This window comes from Chiloscyllium punctatum, chromosome 18 (assembly GCF_047496795.1).
Source record: "Chiloscyllium punctatum isolate Juve2018m chromosome 18, sChiPun1.3, whole genome shotgun sequence".
In the NCBI taxonomy this organism is placed as follows: domain Eukaryota; kingdom Metazoa; phylum Chordata; class Chondrichthyes; order Orectolobiformes; family Hemiscylliidae; genus Chiloscyllium; species Chiloscyllium punctatum.
In genome coordinates, this window is record NC_092756.1 from 50,248,865 (window position 1) to 50,261,372 (window position 12,508).

The 12,508-nt window shown below is 46.4% G+C and overlaps 8 non-coding genes across 8 annotated transcripts; all 8 read left to right on the plus strand.

Moving 5' to 3' along the window:
* Positions 1 to 1,339: 1,339 nt before the first annotated feature.
* On the plus strand, positions 1,340 to 1,421 carry trnal-aag (transfer RNA leucine (anticodon AAG)). The gene has a single exon. It is a non-coding gene; the product is annotated as a tRNA-Leu (tRNA).
* Positions 1,422 to 2,546: 1,125 nt separating this feature from the next.
* trnav-uac (transfer RNA valine (anticodon UAC)) lies at positions 2,547 to 2,619 on the plus strand. Its single transcript has one exon. It is a non-coding gene; the product is annotated as a tRNA-Val (tRNA).
* A 1,660-nt stretch (positions 2,620 to 4,279) lies between these two features.
* On the plus strand, positions 4,280 to 4,361 carry trnal-aag (transfer RNA leucine (anticodon AAG)). The gene has a single exon. It is a non-coding gene; the product is annotated as a tRNA-Leu (tRNA).
* Positions 4,362 to 5,486: 1,125 nt separating this feature from the next.
* trnav-uac (transfer RNA valine (anticodon UAC)) lies at positions 5,487 to 5,559 on the plus strand. Its single transcript has one exon. It is a non-coding gene; the product is annotated as a tRNA-Val (tRNA).
* Positions 5,560 to 7,219: 1,660 nt separating this feature from the next.
* Positions 7,220 to 7,301, plus strand: trnal-aag (transfer RNA leucine (anticodon AAG)). Its single transcript has one exon. It is a non-coding gene; the product is annotated as a tRNA-Leu (tRNA).
* A 1,125-nt stretch (positions 7,302 to 8,426) lies between these two features.
* Positions 8,427 to 8,499, plus strand: trnav-uac (transfer RNA valine (anticodon UAC)). The gene has a single exon. It is a non-coding gene; the product is annotated as a tRNA-Val (tRNA).
* A 1,660-nt stretch (positions 8,500 to 10,159) lies between these two features.
* On the plus strand, positions 10,160 to 10,241 carry trnal-aag (transfer RNA leucine (anticodon AAG)). Its single transcript has one exon. It is a non-coding gene; the product is annotated as a tRNA-Leu (tRNA).
* A 1,125-nt stretch (positions 10,242 to 11,366) lies between these two features.
* Positions 11,367 to 11,439, plus strand: trnav-uac (transfer RNA valine (anticodon UAC)). The gene has a single exon. It is a non-coding gene; the product is annotated as a tRNA-Val (tRNA).
* The last annotated feature ends 1,069 nt before the right edge of the window (positions 11,440 to 12,508 follow it).

Here is a 12,508-nt window from a genome sequence, read left to right on the forward strand (position 1 = left end):
ACGGATTCCTCAACTAGTCTGTCTGTCCAATGTATCCCAAAGTCGTCTCTGAAAGACCTCATTTGGAAGGTGTCTGTCGTTATTCAACGTGTGAGAATTGGCACCAGAGGTCCTGAATCATGTTTTGGAGCAGTTCGCACGTTAGTGGCTCATTCAATCAGCAACAGCAATGAAAGAAATTCCACTCTCAGAGGAACCTCTGGACCTGTGCTTTCATAGCGTCGCTAGTATTAAGGTGCGCCCCGAGATCTAAGCCAGGTTGGAACGGAAACGGAGGAATCGACAGAGAGGCTACAGAATGACATCGCATCCATTTGGTTTTCATTAAATCACTGACGAGCAGGAAAATGTAAACGGGGAGGGCGAGTGGGGAAGTGAGGCAGTTGCAGCTCTGGAGAAAGTCCTTCGTTGTGATTCACTCAGCAACCAGAGACGTGACGGTGACTCAGGCGTGAGAGCTCTTCACATCGTGAACAAAAAGCAATCAAGGGCAGTTAGCACCTCTTCCGGAGTGGGGGTGGGGTGAGGTAATTACCTTTTGACTTCTGTTACTATGTTCGGAAACTGCCTTTTGGATTGAGGTGAAGAGAAACTGCATTTCTAAAAAGCACCATGGAACTTGTTAAACTTTATTGAGTCGCTTATTCTCATCGATTCCCACACAGGTTTCCAACTCAGTTGGTATCCATGAGGCTCATGTCCAGGTGCAATCTGCAGCAAATTGCACGGTTAGGTAAAAGGCAAGGAAAGTGGCATCTCGAACCGGCCCCGAGGTCAGACCTTCCTCACAATGTAATCTGTCCTTCTCGGATTGTAATGCTACCTCCGGTTTTAGGGTGGAACATTCTTTGGGAACCTTATTCTGCAAAACAGACACAGTGACTGAAACTATGCTGCACGGTATGATTTGGGACACGGCCTGCTCAGCTTTGTGCATTTCCCCTGTAGTCCGGTGTGTTTCATGTTCCGTGTAAACGTGAAAGTTGTCCTGTTTCGAGCAATGGGTGAAATCATTGAGCAAAGCAAGAATCGAAATTGCAGTAATGTCAAGTAGCTCATGGTAATTTGACCCAATCATAATCGATCATATATTCTCACGCACTCACAGATACATCTGTAGCTGAATCGAAGTCTGAGAAGATAGACTCAGTTTACCAGTGATTTTTGTCTGGATTGATGGGCTATCGTTAACTGCTGAGAAATTGATATTGTAGACGGGCACATCCCAGCAGCTGTGCGAGTCGGAGAGGGATCATGGAACCCTTTTCACGTGAGTTTACATCTGTTGTTATGCAGGAACACAATTGGAAGTGCAAGAAAATGGAGTCGTGGGCGTGTTGGTAGTGTGGCCGAGCGGTCTAAGGCGCTGGATTAAGGCTCCAGTCTCGACAGAGGCGTGGGTTCGAATCCCACCGCTGCCATTTCTGCGGAGCAGCTAGTTTAAATGCTGTTTCGATCCCCTGCGGCATTTCTGTTTAAAACAGAAGCAAAATGAGTTTGCTTCCCGGGGAATTGATTGTGGTGTTGGTAAGTGCCGAATTTTCCAAAGTGTCTGTGCTGTCATGCTCGTGTTCGCCTCCCGCGCGGAAAATCGCCAGCGGCTCTACTCTTGCTTTCTGTTCCAGGCAAGTTGAGCTTTTACTGGAACCGAATGGAGACTGCTATTTCATCGTTGTTGCGAAACAGAGTCCTACGGTGACTCGACTCGTCGTTATTTGGTTTTCTGGCCAATGAGAAAATCGTTCCAATGTATTTCGATGTCATATGTTATTGAATTTCTCCCACTTCCTTCATTTCAGTCCTGGAGTCATCGGAAGGGAAAGGTAATCTAATCGAGACTGTGATTGGTGAAATTCACTTTTTATGGCCCATTCTTATTATGTTCTTTTTTTGTCTCTTTGCAGCATTGTCTGGGAAGTGATGGTGCACTCAGGCTCCAGTATGTTTGAAAGAGTAGTTTGGAATTGCCCTGTTGTTAGTTGTGTGATTACGTTATGGCTCATGCCCCCTGACTGTCTCACATTTAGCATTCAAGCTCGCTGTGTCTGAAAATGCATTTGGTTTTCCCGTTTTGTTTGTGTTCCGTGTTAAATGCTTTCTGTTTTGCGATTCGCTCAATACATTACGAATTAACAGGGTTTCTGAGGTAACTTCCAGCTGCAAAAATCCTCAACTGAGAATCTGGGAAATTTTCACGGAGTATGGTCAGTCGGAGCAAAAGTAAGGAAGTCGTTCGTTTCTGCAGTGTTTCACAATGCTACCTTTCCCGTGAGCAGTCGAACAGACGAAAAGATTTTGCCACAGACTGCGACGGTAAGCTCCGCAAAAACGTAATTCTTTAAAGCAGGTGTAAGCGACACAACGTTATTGGGGTACACCGCGTGGAAACAGATACTTCGGTGTATCTCGTCCATGCTCACCACATAGCCAAAATTAAACAAGTCCCATTAAACAACGAGCTAACGGAAACAGAAAGGTGAAAGGTCGAATGGCTTCAACTTTCAGTGCTGGATGCCACTGAGCTGCAGCGGGGACGACCGAGGCTTGTTTCTGTAGTGTAGTGGTCATCACGTTCGCCTTACACGCGAAAGGTCCCCAGTTCGAAACTGGGCAGAAACTGCTTTGCTCTTCAACTGCAGCCTTTGACATCGACAAGAACGGAGCTTTCTTGCTTGCTTTCCCATGTGCAAACCTGCCTTCGAGTTTGCTCGAAAAAATAATCGCTCGTAGTGCAATGCAATGCCGCTCCGTTTAATTACTGTGCAAAAGCATTGTAAAGTTTTTCTCCAACCTGGTTCTGATCATATGCCATTCTGTTTGAGAGTGTAGTTACCCCCTTCTGATCCTTCCACGAAAAGCATTACCGCATTCGCATTCCTTGCGCAGGCGGCCCGGTTCAAAGACAGGGAAGAAGCTGATGTGCTGGTGTCACAGTGCACCACGGATTCCTCAACTAGTCTGTCTGTCAAATGTATCCCAAAGTCGTCTCTGAAAGACCTCATTTGGAAGGTGTCTGTCGTTATTCAACGTGTGAGAATTGGCACCAGAGGTCCTGAATCATGTTTTGGAGCAGTTCGCACGTTAGTGGCTCATTCAATCAGCAACAGCAATGAAAGAAATTCCACTCTATGAGGAACCTCTGGACCTGTGCTTTCATAGCGTCGCTAGTATTAAGGTGCGCCCCGAGATCTAAGCCAGGTTGGAACGGAAACGGAGGAATCGACAGAGAGGCTACAGAATGACATCGCATCCATTTGGTTTTCATTAAATCACTGACGAGCAGGAAAATGTAAACGGGGAGGGCGAGTGGGGAAGTGAGGCAGTTGCAGCTCTGGAGAAAGTCCTTCGTTGTGATTCACTCAGCAACCAGAGACGTGACGGTGACTCAGGCGTGAGAGCTCTTCACATCGTGAACAAAAAGCAATCAAGGGCAGTTAGCACCTCTTCCGGAGTGGGGGTGGGGTGAGGTAATTACCTTTTGACTTCTGTTACTATGTTCGGAAACTGCCTTTTGGATTGAGGTGAAGAGAAACTGCATTTCTAAAAAGCACCATGGAACTTGTTAAACTTTATTGAGTCGCTTATTCTCATCGATTCCCACACAGGTTTCCAACTCAGTTGGTATCCATGAGGCTCATGTCCAGGTGCAATCTGCAGCAAATTGCACGGTAAGGTAAAAGGCAAGGAAAGTGGCATCTCGAACCGGCCCCGAGGTCAGACCTTCCTCACAATGTAATCTGTCCTTCTCGGATTGTAATGCTACCTCCGGTTTTAGGGTGGAACATTCTTTGGGAACCTTATTCTGCAAAACAGACACAGTGACTGAAACTATGCTGCACGGTATGATTTGGGACACGGCCTGCTCAGCTTTGTGCATTTCCCCTGTAGTCCGGTGTGTTTCATGTTCCGTGTAAACGTGAAAGTTGTCCTGTTTCGAGCAATGGGTGAAATCATTGAGCAAAGCAAGAATCGAAATTGCAGTAATGTCAAGTAGCTCATGGTAATTTGACCCAATCATAATCGATCATATATTCTCACGCACTCACAGATACATCTGTAGCTGAATCGAAGTCTGAGAAGATAGACTCAGTTTACCAGTGATTTTTGTCTGGATTGATGGGCTATCGTTAACTGCTGAGAAATTGATATTGTAGACGGGCACATCCCAGCAGCTGTGCGAGTCGGAGAGGGATCATGGAACCCTTTTCACGTGAGTTTACATCTGTTGTTATGCAGGAACACAATTGGAAGTGCAAGAAAATGGAGTCGTGGGCGTGTTGGTAGTGTGGCCGAGCGGTCTAAGGCGCTGGATTAAGGCTCCAGTCTCGTCAGAGGCGTGGGTTCGAATCCCACCGCTGCCATTTCTGCGGAGCAGCTAGTTTAAATGCTGTTTCGATCCCCTGCGGCATTTCTGTTTAAAACAGAAGCAAAGTGAGTTTGCTTCCCGGGGAATTGATTGTGGTGTTGGTAAGTGCCGAATTTTCCAAAGTGTCTGTGCTGTCATGCTCGTGTTCGCCTCCCGCGCGGAAAATCGCCAGCGGCTCTACTCTTGCTTTCTGTTCCAGGCAAGTTGAGCTTTTACTGGAACCGAATGGAGACTGCTATTTCATCGTTGTTGCGAAACAGAGTCCTACGGTGACTCGACTCGTCGTTATTTGGTTTTCTGGCCAATGAGAAAATCGTTCCAATGTATTTCGATGTCATATGTTATTGAATTTCTCCCACTTCCTTCATTTCAGTCCTGGAGTCATCGGAAGGGAAAGGTAATCTAATCGAGACTGTGATTGGTGAAATTCACTTTTTATGGCCCATTCTTATTATGTTCTTTTTTTGTCTCTTTGCAGCATTGTCTGGGAAGTGATGGTGCACTCAGGCTCCAGTATGTTTGAAAGAGTAGTTTGGAATTGCCCTGTTGTTAGTTGTGTGATTACGTTATGGCTCATGCCCCCTGACTGTCTCACATTTAGCATTCAAGCTCGCTGTGTCTGAAAATGCATTTGGTTTTCCCGTTTTGTTTGTGTTCCGTGTTAAATGCTTTCTGTTTTGCGATTCGCTCAATACATTACGAATTAACAGGGTTTCTGAGGTAACTTCCAGCTGCAAAAATCCTCAACTGAGAATCTGGGAAATTTTCACGGAGTATGGTCAGTCGGAGCAAAAGTAAGGAAGTCGTTCGTTTCTGCAGTGTTTCACAATGCTACCTTTCCCGTGAGCAGTCGAACAGACGAAAAGATTTTGCCACAGACTGCGACGGTAAGCTCCGCAAAAACGTAATTCTTTAAAGCAGGTGTAAGCGACACAACGTTATTGGGGTACACCGCGTGGAAACAGATACTTCGGTGTATCTCGTCCATGCTCACCACATAGCCAAAATTAAACAAGTCCCATTAAACAACGAGCTAACGGAAACAGAAAGGTGAAAGGTCGAATGGCTTCAACTTTCAGTGCTGGATGCCACTGAGCTGCAGCGGGGACGACCGAGGCTTGTTTCTGTAGTGTAGTGGTCATCACGTTCGCCTTACACGCGAAAGGTCCCCAGTTCGAAACTGGGCAGAAACTGCTTTGCTCTTCAACTGCAGCCTTTGACATCGACAAGAACGGAGCTTTCTTGCTTGCTTTCCCATGTGCAAACCTGCCTTCGAGTTTGCTCGAAAAAATAATCGCTCGTAGTGCAATGCAATGCCGCTCCGTTTAATTACTGTGCAAAAGCATTGTAAAGTTTTTCTCCAACCTGGTTCTGATCATATGCCATTCTGTTTGAGAGTGTAGTTACCCCCTTCTGATCCTTCCACGAAAAGCATTACCGCATTCGCATTCCTTGCGCAGGCGGCCCGGTTCAAAGACAGGGAAGAAGCTGATGTGCTGGTGTCACAGTGCACCACGGATTCCTCAACTAGTCTGTCTGTCAAATGTATCCCAAAGTCGTCTCTGAAAGACCTCATTTGGAAGGTGTCTGTCGTTATTCAACGTGTGAGAATTGGCACCAGAGGTCCTGAATCATGTTTTGGAGCAGTTCGCACGTTAGTGGCTCATTCAATCAGCAACAGCAATGAAAGAAATTCCACTCTCAGAGGAACCTCTGGACCTGTGCTTTCATAGCGTCGCTAGTATTAAGGTGCGCCCCGAGATCTAAGCCAGGTTGGAACGGAAACGGAGGAATCGACAGAGAGGCTACAGAATGACATCGCATCCATTTGGTTTTCATTAAATCACTGACGAGCAGGAAAATGTAAACGGGGAGGGCGAGTGGGGAAGTGAGGCAGTTGCAGCTCTGGAGAAAGTCCTTCGTTGTGATTCACTCAGCAACCAGAGACGTGACGGTGACTCAGGCGTGAGAGCTCTTCACATCGTGAACAAAAAGCAATCAAGGGCAGTTAGCACCTCTTCCGGAGTGGGGGTGGGGTGAGGTAATTACCTTTTGACTTCTGTTACTATGTTCGGAAACTGCCTTTTGGATTGAGGTGAAGAGAAACTGCATTTCTAAAAAGCACCATGGAACTTGTTAAACTTTATTGAGTCGCTTATTCTCATCGATTCCCACACAGGTTTCCAACTCAGTTGGTATCCATGAGGCTCATGTCCAGGTGCAATCTGCAGCAAATTGCACGGTAAGGTAAAAGGCAAGGAAAGTGGCATCTCGAACCGGCCCCGAGGTCAGACCTTCCTCACAATGTAATCTGTCCTTCTCGGATTGTAATGCTACCTCCGGTTTTAGGGTGGAACATTCTTTGGGAACCTTATTCTGCAAAACAGACACAGTGACTGAAACTATGCTGCACGGTATGATTTGGGACACGGCCTGCTCAGCTTTGTGCATTTCCCCTGTAGTCCGGTGTGTTTCATGTTCCGTGTAAACGTGAAAGTTGTCCTGTTTCGAGCAATGGGTGAAATCATTGAGCAAAGCAAGAATCGAAATTGCAGTAATGTCAAGTAGCTCATGGTAATTTGACCCAATCATAATCGATCATATATTCTCACGCACTCACAGATACATCTGTAGCTGAATCGAAGTCTGAGAAGATAGACTCAGTTTACCAGTGATTTTTGTCTGGATTGATGGGCTATCGTTAACTGCTGAGAAATTGATATTGTAGACGGGCACATCCCAGCAGCTGTGCGAGTCGGAGAGGGATCATGGAACCCTTTTCACGTGAGTTTACATCTGTTGTTATGCAGGAACACAATTGGAAGTGCAAGAAAATAGAGTCGTGGCCGTGTTGGTAGTGTGGCCGAGCGGTCTAAGGCGCTGGATTAAGGCTCCAGTCTCGACAGAGGCGTGGGTTCGAATCCCACCGCTGCCATTTCTGCGGAGCAGCTAGTTTAAATGCTGTTTCGATCCCCTGCGGCATTTCTGTTTAAAACAGAAGCAAAATGAGTTTGCTTCCCGGGGAATTGATTGTGGTGTTGGTAAGTGCCGAATTTTCCAAAGTGTCTGTGCTGTCATGCTCGTGTTCGCCTCCCGCGCGGAAAATCGCCAGCGGCTCTACTCTTGCTTTCTGTTCCAGGCAAGTTGAGCTTTTACTGGAACCGAATGGAGACTGCTATTTCATCGTTGTTGCGAAACAGAGTCCTACGGTGACTCGACTCGTCGTTATTTGGTTTTCTGGCCAATGAGAAAATCGTTCCAATGTATTTCGATGTCATATGTTATTGAATTTCTCCCACTTCCTTCATTTCAGTCCTGGAGTCATCGGAAGGGAAAGGTAATCTAATCGAGACTGTGATTGGTGAAATTCACTTTTTATGGCCCATTCTTATTATGTTCTTTTCTTGTCTCTTTGCAGCATTGTCTGGGAAGTGGTGGTGCACTCAGGCTCCAGTATGTTTGAAAGAGTAGTTTGGAATTGCCCTGTTGTTAGTTGTGTGATTACGTTATGGCTCATGCCCCCTGACTGTCTCACATTTAGCATTCAAGCTCGCTGTGTCTGAAAATGCATTTGGTTTTCCCGTTTTGTTTGTGTTCCGTGTTAAATGCTTTCTGTTTTGCGATTCGCTCAATACATTACGAATTAACAGGGTTTCTGAGGTAACTTCCAGCTGCAAAAATCCTCAACTGAGAATCTGGGAAATTTTCACGGAGTATGGTCAGTCGGAGCAAAAGTAAGGAAGTCGTTCGTTTCTGCAGTGTTTCACAATGCTACCTTTCCCGTGAGCAGTCGAACAGACGAAAAGATTTTGCCACAGACTGCGACGGTAAGCTCCGCAAAAACGTAATTCTTTAAAGCAGGTGTAAGCGACACAACGTTATTGGGGTACACCGCGTGGAAACAGATACTTCGGTGTATTTCTTCCATGCTCACCACATAGCCAAAATTAAACAAGTCCCATTAAACAACGAGCTAACGGAAACAGAAAGGTGAAAGGTCGAATGGCTTCAACTTTCAGTGCTGGATGCCACTGAGCTGCAGCGGGGACGACCGAGGCTTGTTTCTGTAGTGTAGTGGTCATCACGTTCGCCTTACACGCGAAAGGTCCCCAGTTCGAAACTGGGCAGAAACTGCTTTGCTCTTCAACTGCAGCCTTTGACATCGACAAGAACGGAGCTTTCTTGCTTGCTTTCCCATGTGCAAACCTGCCTTCGAGTTTGCTCGAATAAATCATCGCTCGTAGTGCAATGCAATGCCGCTCCGTTTAATTACTGTGCAAAAGCATTGTAAAGTTTTTCTCCAACCTGGTTCTGATCATATGCCATTCTGTTTGAGAGTGTAGTTACCCCCTTCTGATCCTTCCACGAAAAGCATTACCGCATTCGCATTCCTTGCGCAGGCGGCCCGGTTCAAAGACAGGGAAGAAGCTGATGTGCTGGTGTCACAGTGCACCACGGATTCCTCAACTAGTCTGTCTGTCAAATGTATCCCAAAGTCGTCTCTGAAAGACCTCATTTGGAAGGTGTCTGTCGTTATTCAACGTGTGAGAATTGGCACCAGAGGTCCTGAATCATGTTTTGGAGCAGTTCGCACGTTAGTGGCTCATTCAATCAGCAACAGCAATGAAAGAAATTCCACTCTCAGAGGAACCTCTGGACCTGTGCTTTCATAGCGTCGCTAGTATTAAGGTGCGCCCCGAGATCTAAGCCAGGTTGGAACGGAAACGGAGGAATCGACAGAGAGGCTACAGAATGACATCGCATCCATTTGGTTTTCATTAAATCACTGACGAGCAGGAAAATGTAAACGGGGAGGGCGAGTGGGGAAGTGAGGCAGTTGCAGCTCTGGAGAAAGTCCTTCGTTGTGATTCACTCAGCAACCAGAGACGTGACGGTGACTCAGGCGTGAGAGCTCTTCACATCGTGAACAAAAAGCAATCAAGGGCAGTTAGCACCTCTTCCGGAGTGGGGGTGGGGTGAGGTAATTACCTTTTGACTTCTGTTACTATGTTCGGAAACTGCCTTTTGGATTGAGGTGAAGAGAAACTGCATTTCTAAAAAGCACCATGGAACTTGTTAAACTTTATTGAGTCGCTTATTCTCATCGATTCCCACACAGGTTTCCAACTCAGTTGGTATCCATGAGGCTCATGTCCAGGTGCAATCTGCAGCAAATTGCACGGTAAGGTAAAAGGCAAGGAAAGTGGCATCTCGAACCGGCCCCGAGGTCAGACCTTCCTCACAATGTAATCTGTCCTTCTCGGATTGTAATGCTACCTCCGGTTTTAGGGTGGAACATTCTTTGGGAACCTTATTCTGCAAAACAGACACAGTGACTGAAACTATGCTGCACGGTATGATTTGGGACACGGCCTGCTCAGCTTTGTGCATTTCCCCTGTAGTCCGGTGTGTTTCATGTTCCGTGTAAACGTGAAAGTTGTCCTGTTTCGAGCAATGGGTGAAATCATTGAGCAAAGCAAGAATCGAAATTGCAGTAATGTCAAGTAGCTCATGGTAATTTGACCCAATCATAATCGATCATATATTCTCACGCACTCACAGATACATCTGTAGCTGAATCGAAGTCTGAGAAGATAGACTCAGTTTACCAGTGATTTTTGTCTGGATTGATGGGCTATCGTTAACTGCTGAGAAATTGATATTGTAGACGGGCACATCCCAGCAGCTGTGCGAGTCGGAGAGGGATCATGGAACCCTTTTCACGTGAGTTTACATCTGTTGTTATGCAGGAACACAATTGGAAGTGCAAGAAAATGGAGTCGTGGGCGTGTTGGTAGTGTGGCCGAGCGGTCTAAGGCGCTGGATTAAGGCTCCAGTTTCGTCAGAGGCGTGGGTTCGAATCCCACCGCTGCCATTTCTGCGGAGCAGCTAGTTTAAATGCTGTTTCGATCCCCTGCGGCATTTCTGTTTAAAACAGAAGCAAAGTGAGTTTGCTTCCCGGGGAATTGATTGTGGTGTTGGTAAGTGCCGAATTTTCCAAAGTGTCTGTGCTGTCATGCTCGTGTTCGCCTCCCGCGCGGAAAATCGCCAGCGGCTCTACTCTTGCTTTCTGTTCCAGGCAAGTTGAGCTTTTACTGGAACCGAATGGAGACTGCTATTTCATCGTTGTTGCGAAACAGAGTCCTACGGTGACTCGACTCGTCGTTATTTGTTTTTCTGGCCAATGAGAAAATCGTTCCAATGTATTTCGATGTCATATGTTATTGAATTTCTCCCACTTCCTTCATTTCAGTCCTGGAGTCATCGGAAGGGAAAGGTAATCTAATCGAGACTGTGATTGGTGAAATTCACTTTTTATGGCCCATTCTTATTATGTTCTTTTCTTGTCTCTTTGCAGCATTGTCTGGGAAGTGGTGGTGCACTCAGGCTCCAGTATGTTTGAAAGAGTAGTTTGGAATTGCCCTGTTGTTAGTTGTGTGATTACGTTATGGCTCATGCCCCCTGACTGTCTCACATTTAGCATTCAAGCTCGCTGTGTCTGAAAATGCATTTGGTTTTCCCGTTTTGTTTGTGTTCCGTGTTAAATGCTTTCTGTTTTGCGATTCGCTCAATACATTACGAATTAACAGGGTTTCTGAGGTAACTTCCAGCTGCAAAAATCCTCAACTGAGAATCTGGGAAATTTTCACGGAGTATGGTCAGTCGGAGCAAAAGTAAGGAAGTCGTTCGTTTCTGCAGTGTTTCACAATGCTACCTTTCCCGTGAGCAGTCGAACAGACGAAAAGATTTTGCCACAGACTGCGACGGTAAGCTCCGCAAAAACGTAATTCTTTAAAGCAGGTGTAAGCGACACAACGTTATTGGGGTACACCGCGTGGAAACAGATACTTCGGTGTATCTCGTCCATGCTCACCACATAGCCAAAATTAAACAAGTCCCATTAAACAACGAGCTAACGGAAACAGAAAGGTGAAAGGTCGAATGGCTTCAACTTTCAGTGCTGGATGCCACTGAGCTGCAGCGGGGACGACCGAGGCTTGTTTCTGTAGTGTAGTGGTCATCACGTTCGCCTTACACGCGAAAGGTCCCCAGTTCGAAACTGGGCAGAAACTGCTTTGCTCTTCAACTGCAGCCTTTGACATCGACAAGAACGGAGCTTTCTTGCTTGCTTTCCAATGTGCAAACCTGCCTTCGAGTTTGCTCGAATAAATCGTCGCTCGTAGTGCAATGCCATGCCGCTCCGTTTAATTACTGTGCAAAAGCATTGTAAAGTTTTTCTCCAACCTGGTTCTGATCATATGCCATTCTGTTTGAGAGTGTAGTTACCCCCTTCTGATCCTTCCACGAAAAGCATTACCGCATTCGCATTCCTTGCGCAGGCGGCCCGGTTCAAAGACAGGGAAGAAGCTGATGTGCTGGTGTCACAGTGCACCACGGATTCCTCAACTAGTCTGTCTGTCCAATGTATCCCAAAGTCGTCTCTGAAAGACCTCATTTGGAAGGTGTCTGTCGTTATTCAACGTGTGAGAATTGGCACCAGAGGTCCTGAATCATGTTTTGGAGCAGTTCGCACGTTGGTGGCTCATTCAATCAGCAACAGCAATGAAAGAAATTCCACTCTCAGAGGAACCTCTGGACCTGTGCTTTCATAGCGTCGCTAGTATTAAGGTGCGCCCCGAGATCTAAGCCAGGTTGGAACGGAAACGGAGGAATCGACAGAGAGGCTACAGAATGACATCGCATCCATTTGGTTTTCATTAAATCACTGACGAGCAGGAAAATGTAAACGGGGAGGGCGAGTGGGGAAGTGAGGCAGTTGCAGCTCTGGAGAAAGTCCTTCGTTGTGATTCACTCAGCAACCAGAGACGTGACGGTGACTCAGGCGTGAGAGCTCTTCACATCGTGAACAAAAAGCAATCAAGGGCAGTTAGCACCTCTTCCGGAGTGGGGGTGGGGTGAGGTAATTACCTTTTGACTTCTGTTACTATGTTCGGAAACTGCCTTTTGGATTGAGGTGAAGAGAAACTGCATTTCTAAAAAGCACCATGGAACTTGTTAAACTTTATTGAGTCGCTTATTCTCATCGATTCCCACACAGGTTTCCAACTCAGTTGGTATCCATGAGGCTCATGTCCAGGTGCAATCTGCAGCAAATTGCACGGTTAGGTAAAAGGCAAGGAA